Source organism: Sturnus vulgaris, chromosome 1 (assembly GCF_052056855.1).
Source record: "Sturnus vulgaris isolate bStuVul1 chromosome 1, bStuVul1.hap1, whole genome shotgun sequence".
NCBI classification, from domain to species: Eukaryota; Metazoa; Chordata; class Aves; order Passeriformes; family Sturnidae; genus Sturnus; species Sturnus vulgaris.
Genome location: NC_142243.1, coordinates 112,529,703 through 112,541,067, shown reverse-complemented (window position 1 = coordinate 112,541,067; position 11,365 = coordinate 112,529,703). Strand labels below are relative to the sequence as shown.

Sequence of the window (11,365 nt, the reverse complement as noted above, 5' to 3'; positions counted from 1 at the left end):
TGGTCTGTGGAGTCCTGGGCTCATTGGCTTTTAGCTGTCTTGGGGGAATTCATGAGGCTATGGAAAGATTTAAAGAGAAATTAAAAAATAAAGACATTTTTTCCCCCACCCATTTCTACACCCTATGATCAGAAACTGATTAAAATATTTTCTAGGAGACCAATTTCATTTGCTGGCTGACTACCAGGACAGGATTATTCTTGATCTCAGCCAAATCAGGATTCTTATGTTGACTTTGCACAGGAATATTTTTACCAGTCAAAAATAATTCCTTAATGCAGTGGTTGGTATAAAATGTCACAGTTGATGGCCATTTTTTCCAAACAATTTGTGTGATTTTTGTATTCTATCCAATCCTATTCTTGAATTCACAGAAGTTTAGGAGCTCTCAGAGTCCATGTGAACCTCTCACGGGCAGCTGTCTTGCCTGGTCATAGAGTACCTTTCACTTCATTTGAAATGCCTTTAGATCCCATTAAAAAAGATAGACTGGGGTGTTCAAAAGATGGAATGTGGTTGGTAAGCCAGCTTTCAGAGTCTGCCCAGTGCTCATTTCACAGGTAAACATTGTCTGTAGTTGCCACGGGGTCTTGCACAACTTTAACCATGAGAGAAGATGATACAAGAAAAAATATCCCTTTTAAGGAACGTGCTGTACTGCTTGAGTGAAACTCCTGATCCATAGAGAAAATAAGAAACTGGGAACTAGAAGACATGGTATGATTTACTGGTAAGAAAATCTTTGCTTTTCTTTGTGATCCTCATATTCCTACGTTTCATTTATTTTATTTTTTTTAATTGATTTTTGCATTTCACTGCATTAAAAATTGTTTCAGATGTAATTTGCAATTTTCCATTCATTATTTCATTTTAAAAAGGCAAACCAAAACAAAATAAACAAACAAAACCAGAAAAAAACCCTGTTCTGAAAGAGTAATTTTCTATTTCAGTGTAGTTCTTAAAGTGATTTTTTCCTATGCCTGAGCTAAAATTAATCATAGTGAAGATGTATAAACCATTAAAAAACAAATGTTGCCAAAATTCATCAGCCTTGCAGAACTCAAATGATGAGGATAAATAGTTATTCTGGTGAGATTAGTTGTATGTTGATTAAGTTAGTTATATGAAAGAGAAAAAATCTGCAAGGTGAGGTCACAAATCTATGGCTGAAATCTCTTCTGCTTTCATTTTTAACTGAATCATTGATTTAAGCAGCCTGTGAAATAGCACGAGGTCTAAGTAGATACCTGCTTTGGCTATACAAATTAATTTATTTTAAAGGTTTAATGTCTATGTAGATATGATAAAGAAGTCCTTTTACCTTGGGATCTCAATGTACCTCATATATGTTTATTAATTAACAATCACAGTAAATATGTAAGTTAAATAAAGAGCAGGAAACATTTTTTTTCATGCACAAAGCCATACCAGATTGGAAGAAAATAGCTATTTCTTAATATATTTTTTTTTAATTAAGAGGCATAACACTTTTAATAAATTTTAAATTGACATGAGCAACTTTACAAAGTTCTTAAACATGTTGCCACAAAGAGTATAATGACCACAGATTCAGATTCCTATCAATGTCCCAAGCAAAAATATCCTTGTATTGCAGGAACACCATTTTGTCCACATCATACTCTCTTACCCCTGTTCAGATGCATCAGGGATTCTTCACAGGAAGGACAGAAAACTGCTGCATTTTCCTATTCCAGTGCCAACAAAGATTTGCAGCTTCTTATTCACCTTGGAAGTATAGTTAAAAATATATATACATGGTTGTTTGAACACAGGGTTTATAATGTACAGTATGGACTGAAGGGTATAAATTATGCTGATCTTCCTACTGGGTTTGTCAGTACATGAATAAAACAAAGAGCAACTGTCTCCATGCCAATAGTGTATTCTTTAATCCAGACAACATAAAGACTGGACAATCAAACTATGGTGAATTTCTAAATTCTAAACTATTTCTAAACCATAACAAAACCTTCTTGCTTTATTTCTCCTCAGAAATCCTTTTCATAAAAATGTTGTAAAAGTAAAATTACTGTCAGTGTTACACTTGGTCTAACCAACCCTTCCCTTTCAGTGGTAGACAAGATATGGCATTTTCTTTTCAGAAAGTATTTTGGGGTGGGATACAAATGAGAAGATATACTGGAATCAAAGGAATGTTTTCATATGTAATCAATGCAGAAAGTGAATTTGGGCTATTTTTTACAGTTGGTTTCAAGTATGGTTTTGCCTGTCTTCCAGCTCATGAGTCTGTCTGGACAGGTGTATGACATACACCTATGTAAACCGTTGATAAGACAAAAAATACTTGCTACCAATATGAGTCCGAATTATTTGGATTCAGGCAGATGCAGAATTGCATCCTGGTTTTGTCAGCCACTCCCCAGTAGTTCATGAATGCCACACAACATACGAATGAACCTGTCATGTGAGTAGGAATAGGTCTCAGCTCTCAGCTGCCCATTCCACTTCTTTCCTCCTCCAGATCTGTAAAGGAAAAAGGATCTCTCCAGACCTGAGGTGCAGTGAGCATCAACATACAAACAGCTGCTAATCTTTCCAGGGAATGGCTGTTGGTGCTAAGGGAGAGCTTGAGCCAGGTGTCCTGATTTTGCTCTCTCTTATACATAATAAAAATATGTTTATTCTCCTGTGTATATTACCTGTGATAATTCTAGATTAGAAATAACTAAGTATATGGAAGTTATTTGTGAAATTTTCAGCAAGAAAGCTGGAGAGAGATGCTATGAGAATACAGCCATATAGCCCAATCTGATTTTATTGAGACAGAGAGAGCAATGGACAACAGTATAAGATTCCACTGACATAGGACAAGGATTTGGGAAAGCTACAAGTAATTTTATAAAAACAATTTAACCTAAATTTTCTCTTGTGAAGTGAATTAAAAAAGAATAAAAGACAGCTACAATAGTTTTGTAAAGAAAAGGTAAAAGGTATAAGGATGAAAACTTAAGGAATTGAAAAGGGAGGAAACCAAGGCTAAAAAAATCTGACTAATCTCCTTATTGTGTATTTCCTTTCAGAGCACAGCTGTAGAAATATAAAAGCCTTAAGCCTTCGTATCAAGCAAAGTTTCATTTTGCTCCTGTTTTTCAGGCTGTGAAGAGAATAGGCTGCTGTCCAGGCTTGACTCAGACCCTCAGCAAGGTCTGGCTGAGTAACTAGAATCTGGCTGGGTAAACAGAATCTGGAGGGATAATAGGACACATCATAGCTCCTACACACCCACTGTCCTAAAGGGCTGACAGAGGGTGCTCAGTTTCTGCCTTTCTTTGGTGGTCACCAGATGAGGTACCCAGCATTTTTGATGTCTCTCTTTGTTTCTCCTGTTTATCTCAGAAGGAAGCATCCAGAAGGGGTATGTATTGCTTTTGCAAAAAGCAAACTTCTTCTTCCTCTATTTCTAAGCTTCTCATCTGTATAATATGTTCAGGAGCCATCTAACCCTTACTCTCTGAGCTTTTCGGTGTTTGAGTTCCTTTTATTCTCTTGTTCTGCATTTTATATAATGTATCTCTGATTTTGATGATCCCAATCCTTCTGTTGTAGAAATAAATAATAATAATTACAACAATTTGTCTCCAAGCAACTACTCTTTTAAAAGTAAAATATGTGTTCATTTCAAAGAGTTTCTTATCATACAAGTACTGCACCTGTTTTCAGCAAAGAGCAGGATCACAAATGCTATGATTCAGGGAGCAGAGCAGAGACTCAGGAAGTTAATAAAATGTGTTGATTGCTTTATGAAGAAGTTGCAAGCTTATGAATCCTTAACGCTGTGCAATTAGTGACTACCAGTGAAAACACACCCTCCTCAGGACATCAGCAAATCCATGAATTTCAATAAAGTTACAACTAAACCAATTAACAAGTGAACACAAAATCAATTATTGTGAAACAAGCTAGAACAAAACAATGACAAATGCTAGTTTTAAAGCAAGAATGGAAAAAACACCAAACGTATTAACATTTCAAACATAAGTATTAAGAGGGTACACATATTAAAACATATAAGAATGATAGATCTTGTACATGAGATTTACATGATTTATACAGGGTTTACATATGCATAAAAACACATCTTAAAATACAGCATTTAAAACAAAACCCACAAACAATTCTACTGTTATACATTTGAAGATGATTATTCTTTGATCTTCTTAGGTACCAAAAATGGACCTCAAATTTGTGGCCTAAATCAAAGAAATACTAATTATGTAAAGAAAAAAATGTTTCTTTATCTTGTCTTTTAATTTTAGCTTTACATAACAGCAGTCCAACTTACAAACAGAGGAAGCCAGTCATGGCTTCATCATCATATGATGAACTGCAGAGATCATAATTCATCCTTAAAGGATAGCATACAAGCTTGATGGCTTTTTCATTTTAATAATGAGGGGTTTCAGAGCAATGCCTCATGTCCACAACCTCTGTACATCTGTCTATGATATCAGTAGCTCAAAATAAATACGGTCTTGCTCTTGAGAATGATGTCAGAGGACTCACGACTCATGTTCATTGTTCATGGTGAAGCTTCTAAGATTTCATGGAAAGGAGTCTCAGATTCCTGTATTTTGGAATCTGATGGGGTCAGTCAGAGACTCATGGCTTTGTAACAGATTGCTCCTGTGGATTACGTTTCTAAGGCTAGATGGCAGCATTGTCAACTCTCATGATTTTTATCATAAGTTTTCTAATATTTGGTATTTTCCTTAAAATACCAGCTGTCAGAATACCAAGTTTCCCTGAAAAACTCAGTGTTTCTTTAAAACTATGCTTTCAATTGTCTAATGGTCAGAAACATGGCTAGAGCTCAAAAAAGAGGGATGATAAAACTGCAGGGGGGGAACTGGAGTCTAAGGATTATTTTATGCAGCCAACAACTGATAGCGTAATTTGAATCACTAAATAAATCACCTTCAACATTGAAAAAGAAATGATCGTGATAACAAAAGAATCCTTCAGTTCTGTCAGAAATAAGAGGCAAAGCCCAGTGCACGTGGAGAAAAACATTTCTCTCTTTTGTTCTCAGGATTAATGGTTATTTTTGGGCTGTCAGCTAAAGACAGTCATCTTATACTTCCAAAGAGCTTTATCAACTTATCTGTTCTTATCCGTTTTCCACTTTGCCCTATTGTCATTTTATATAAGATACTCAAGTCAGAGATCATCTATTTTTATATGGTTGCCAAATGCCAAATAGAACTCTGATGTGAAATAAATAAAGAATTACAGTATTAATAATGTCAAGTATTCATTAAAACACCATCACAACAACCTTCCAGGACTAAATTCTTTTATATTTGTAATCAGTTATGAAATATTCATTTGTTGTTGATCCTGTATACTGCAGTTAATTTGGCTGTAATTATATGAAGAAAGTTACTAAAAATACACAGTACTTAAATACTTATGCTGCTACCAAGCTCACAATTGAATTATGAGATATCCCCTGCTTAATATATTTTAACTTTCAGTTTAATATCTCATTTAGATTGCAATACTTATATTTTTCAATTTCTTAAAATGACATTAACCTTTCTAATACTAATACCCTCATTAAATTTCTTCTTATTTCAAATTATTTCTTCTTATTTCAAATACATGAAACTTGTTATATGGTAAAATAATTCATGATATAATTTACTGATTGTTCAGTCTTGCCTCAATTTACTGTAGAAGAAAAATTCTGCCCAATCTTATAGTGGAACTCTAAGTATTTATATTTTCTTTGGATGTGTTTGGGAGCATTTTTGAACACAGTGGATTTTTGCTACTTTTTCATATTTAACTTTCAATTGCAGATTGTGTATTTGCTCTTTGGCACAGCAGCTCTAGCATTTTGTTTTTCAGTCTTCAGCTTGTAGACACCTAAGAATACTTGCAAGTAAAGTGTGGATTCTAGTATAATTTAAACTTACTGCATACTAACTTCCCTAAATTCCTGTCTCAGAGGGCCACAGGTTAACAATTCAGGCACTGATTTTTAGAAGTATTAATGACAATGACTTCTCTTTATAAAAAAAAATTAATTGAATTGGCTATTCTATGTAACTTAGTGCAAACACTTGCTACAACTGGTATTCTTAAAAAATATACTGTGTAAGTTTTCTATATTGAATATGCAAAGCCAAGGGATTTGAAATTTTCAAGGAATGTATGTCCATCTGCAGCCTGCACAGAACACCACACCAGAGGAGATGGATGCCTGAAGGAGGCTTCCTGGTAGGACCTGTGGACCATGGAGAGAGGAGCCCAGAGAATCAGGTTTGTAGGCAAGACTTGTGACCCTGTCAAGGGGATGCACTGGAACATCCTCTTTCTGAAGGACTGAAACCTGTGGAAGAGACACACTGGACAAGGCTGTGAAGAACTGTAGCACAGTGGGAAGGACTCACACTGGAGAACTTCATGGAGGACTGTCTCCTCTGGGAAGAATCCCATGCTGGAGAAAGGGAAAGAAAAAGTAGCAGCAGAAAAAAACTATATGATGAAGTGACTCTATTCCAGCTCCCTGCACTACTGGGGGTAGAGAGAAGGTCAGGGATGAAGCTAACTTAAGGAAGGAAGAAGACACGGAGGGAAGGTGGTGTTAAGATTTGGGTTTATTTCTCATTATCTCTGATTTTATTGCTAATTAATTTGATTAATTTTCCCAAGCTGGATCTGTTTTGCTCATTATAGTAATCAGCAAGTGATCTCTCCCTGTTCTTAACCAATGAGCCTTTTGATGGTTTTTCTTCCCCGGGCCAGTTGAGGAGGGAAGTGTTAGAGTGGCTTGGTGACCACCTGGCATCCAGCCAGGTCAGCCCACCCTGCAATTTTAACAATCCATGTACAACCACCATAACTTTATAAAAATCTTTGCCAAATCTCCATAGAGCTGTCAGATTTCCCTATAGGACATAAGTTTGTGTGGTTCTCTAGAAAGGTGTTTGCTTTGTGGGTGTCATTCAGCATCAAAATTAAACAGGCTGCTCTTTGAGGGTGAATGAAATGAATCAGAGATTTTATGCTTCCTAACACAACAGGACAACTTACAAGAGAGACAAATACTTCTCTTTCTTGGAGGTGGAATGTAATAAGGGCAATGTTGTTAAATTAAGGTAGTCCACTGCACTGCCTGTGATTTTGATCACTCTTGAGAAAAAGTGTAATAATAGGCTTATAAGAGATGAAAGGAAGAAAAGAATTTGGAACTTAAATATCAGCTGCAATTGCCTAATAGCCAGAACATTAAAAGGTTTCAGCTTTTTTATTTTAAACATTAAACCAATGGACTAATTAAGCAGCGAACAGAGATTGCTCAAGGGTTTCAGTTTCACTGCATGTATCACTTAGGCACCATAGGACAAAACAATTCAGAGTATGCTGCAGGGAGCAGCTTAGCATTGGAAGAAGAGAATGATTTTGTAACGTAACTCCTATGGCTCCCTCATATGCTGGTGTCTTTGTGCCAGTGGCAACTCGCCTGAGTAAAAAGGGTGTAAGAACCATGGGATTTCATCTCATTTCCTCTGTAGTTGTCATTTTCCAATCTGTGAGTCATCACAATCTCTCTCAATAACTATTGCACTTCATGTACCCACAGGAAAGACATATTAAGACTTATTATTAACTATATTCTTAGGTCACAGTAAGCTAGTGATTTAATTCCATGCTCCTTTCTCCCTCTCCCTTAATTTCTATTGAGTTCAGTTTCTATTTTCTATCCATATTTTAAAATGCCAGGTTGCTTGTTTGAAGCTGAAGTGACGTGTTTGGACAATGGAGTCTTCCTGCTTTTCTTCCTCTAAATTTAATTAAAGGAGAAAAAAACCAGATGCTTCACTTGATAAATATAGTATTTTATTTGCCTGGAACACACAGGAGATTGCTACATTTTATATGAGATTGAATCATGACCTATAAATGGTCACAAATGAGGGAAAATAAACAAAGAAGTGATTGATCTTAGAAGACTTTTATCAAACAGATATACAGTGTCCAAAACCCATTTACTATTTGTTTAAAAAACATGTGATATTTATAATTTTGGTTATTGATTTCTATGGTCACAACACTGAGCTGATTCAAAAAAATAGATAAGCTTAAACCACAGCTTTAGGCATGAAACACTGCCTGAAAAAATGGCATCAAAGGTAATCAAATGAGAACAATTTAACATACACCTACACAAAACTTTCTCCTAAAAAGTAAAAAAAAAAGTATTCAGTTATTGCTAAAACTCATTTGTATTTCTTCTTTTCTTTTCTGACAAATCTTTCCTACTTATATTGAGTACTTGTGTGGCATCTCTGAAAGGCAAGTTTTTGACTGTAATTTCACTTATGCCGAAGATGTTATACTGAAGCTCATTTTGGAGCTTCTTATTGCTACATTGGCACATCTGTTGGGGTGTTTCCTTTAAGAGGAGATTTTCCTGTATGAAAGGAAATGTGGCTTCCTTGTAAGAAGATTCATAATTTTTCTGAAACAAACCATATCCGTCTAATAATTTGATCTTGGGACTGGAAGTGAATTTGAAACCTCTTGAAATTTTAGATGAAATTTCAGATGGCAAGTTTCTTCAAGATGAGACAAAGGTTTGTTTTAAATATTAATATAATTTATATTTTCAGAACATTTGTTATAAAAATTAAATTTTCCTATTCACATGTCTGCCTGTTTCTCTTCTGGTTGGATTCAAATCTCTGAATGCACATATTTCTGCAGAAGAAATTAGGCATATGTGAAGAGAGAAGGAAATAGCCCAACTACTTCTACAAAATTGTGTCAGTATGACTTTAAACTTTCATCACATATTCCAAAAGGCTAAGAAGATGCCCACATTTCAGTGATCTAGATAATATCACTTCTCACTTTAGCAGCTCCTAATAGTTCCTCTGCACACATCAGCTCAAATTTCCTGATGGCTAAACAACATGTTTTTGGCCATTATTGCAAGGGTCTTATTCACTCAAAGCCCAATAAGGATTGAGGCTTTACAATGAAGAATGACATTACCAAGCAAGTTGAAGAAGAGCTGCAGGCAATTTTGTTCAATCTTACATTACTCAAAAACAGCCCAGGAGCCTGGAGCAGATCTAATTTTTAATTTCCAAACTATATGTAAATTTACCAAGCAAAAGAGAACAAACCACATAAGACATAGAAAGAATGGTTGAACCAGCTAAAAAAGTTGCCTAGTGTACTTCCAGGTTGTGGAGAGGCAACAATAGGGAAGAAAGCTGGTTCTCTTTCTGTTGTAAATATGTGTCATGTCAGAAAGAAAGAGAACACTCAGTGGAGTCCACAGGGTGTTTTATGTCTCCATTAGACAAGTGATAACCATATGGTGTTATCTGGAAATGAAAAGCCCTGAAAGCATACTTGCTTAATTTTTAAACCATGACTTTACACTGAAATAAATGTTATTAGCTAAAACGATTCTAAACATAGAGGTTTTGTTTTGTTTGATTTTTTTTATTTTATTTTCTTATGATTTTAACTGCAATAAATACTTTCCACACAAATGAGTTGTAGAGAGTAGTTGTTTGCTTGCTTGTTTGTTTTTATTCACTGGCAGTGTTAGTATAGAAAGAGGAATTTTTTCTTACTTGCAATAATTATATTTTATCATTAGTAAAAATTCTGCCTTAGGTCTTTCAAAATAATTCTGGCAAAGCAACAGTGGCCAGAATAGGGAACAACTTGCTCTTATTTTCTGTGCTTTACTAGTTCCACATTACAATGGGGAATATTAGATGTTGCTTTGTTGCTCAAATTTAAATCTACCTCATTCAAATGGAATTTGGCCTACAAAGAAAAAGCATGTGTGTTACACAGTTTAGCCCACATTTGACCTGGTTTCAAAACATAAATTTGAGTTTCTGATCAATTAGTACCTGATATGTAACCTATTTATATGATTAACCAAAAGGGAAGAAACATTAATAAACAGTGTGCTGTTACTAAAGTTACTAATTGTTCTTAAATCATACAGATAGACAAAGAGCACTGGGGATCCTGAAACTGAGAAAGAATCTGTGGACCTAAATATGCATATCCTTACATCTCAAGTAGGTCAGGTCTCATCCTACATTTGATTTTTCGTGTTGGAACAAGCATTACTGAAATGAAATGCGAGGTGGGTCCATCCCTTATGCAGGCGCAGTCTAAAGAAAAAAAATGTAGCTCTGTGCAGCACTGAGATTTTTTTTGCAAAGTCCCTCAAGAAACCTGAGTTCCTTTCATGCCCTTAACCTTCCATCAGTATAGGGCTAGGGATTACTGAGAGTTTCTGAAGAGTGTTAAGTGGGAGTCAAATATTACCAGTAACTGGGCAGAGATATTTAGGGAGAACTTTTACCACCTCAAGATGGTTTCTGGTTTCTGAAGATCTTTGTGTGGAGCAAGAAGAAACCTCTTCCCACCCACAAAGAAGAAAAACTAAATTCCGTCAATGGAAACATGGAGTGCTCCTCAGTGGTCTGATGTAATATGCACCTTCATGTTCCAGGTGTCTCTCAGTGAGCTTTGTACAATGCATTTAGCCTGTCCTTCTGAGGTTTCATTGAAAATCCCAAAAGTTCTAGCATCCCTGGAAAGTAAACTCAAATATGTTAGGGTGTAGGAAGAGTCAGAAAATATGTTTCTAAGCTCATGAAATGACACTGAACTTGATTTGTTTTTGTTTTTGTTTTTTTTTTTTGGTAATAGCCTTTTCTTCATAGTAATGCCAAGGTCATCTAGGCATAAGGGTTGTTAGAGGTTTACCACCCCTTTGATCAGCTTTAGTGCACAGTTTTTTTACTGTACTGATCTTTAGAAAACATTTTATGTCTAAACTCTTGGTACTGAGAATTCAAAAGTTTCCATTTTGGCAAATATTTTGCAAATCTTATTTCACTCCACCATAAAGCTAAGAAGGAAAATGGTGTTTCAATTGCTTTTCTTTTATTGAAAAATATCAATTTATTCAGAGCATTGTTATGCAAAACAATTTTTTGCAAAAAGAATGATTTTGTGCCATTTAAAATCTTTTGAGTAATGCAGGTGAGAATAGAAGTAATTTGAGTGTTAAAAAAAATCACCAAATGCTCAAATCTTAAAAGTGAAACAATGGAAATGTATAACAACAACAACAACAACAATAATAATGTATTTTCTTAAAGTATACAGGTTTTTTAATCTTTTAACTTTTATTCCAGTGATGCTTATTTAAGACTCATTTGACTTAAATAGGATCACAGATGTTTCATGCACTGCAACTGCCTATATTTTAAATGATCTGATGGAAATATATTAGTAACATTTTAATATGAATCTGTTCAAGCCAGGAAGG

The 11,365-nt window shown here is 35.1% G+C and overlaps 1 long non-coding RNA gene across 2 annotated transcripts; it reads left to right on the top strand.

The window, feature by feature from the left end:
* The first annotated feature begins 425 nt into the window (after positions 1-425).
* LOC148225416 (uncharacterized) lies at positions 426-10,617 on the top strand. Of its 2 annotated transcripts, XR_015807217.1 has the most exons (4): positions 438-560; positions 646-730; positions 3,136-3,397; positions 6,213-10,617. It is a non-coding gene; the product is annotated as an uncharacterized LOC148225416 (long non-coding RNA). The 2 variants fall into 2 exon arrangements; XR_015807216.1 differs by having other exon boundaries at positions 426-730.
* The last annotated feature ends 748 nt before the right edge of the window (positions 10,618-11,365 follow it).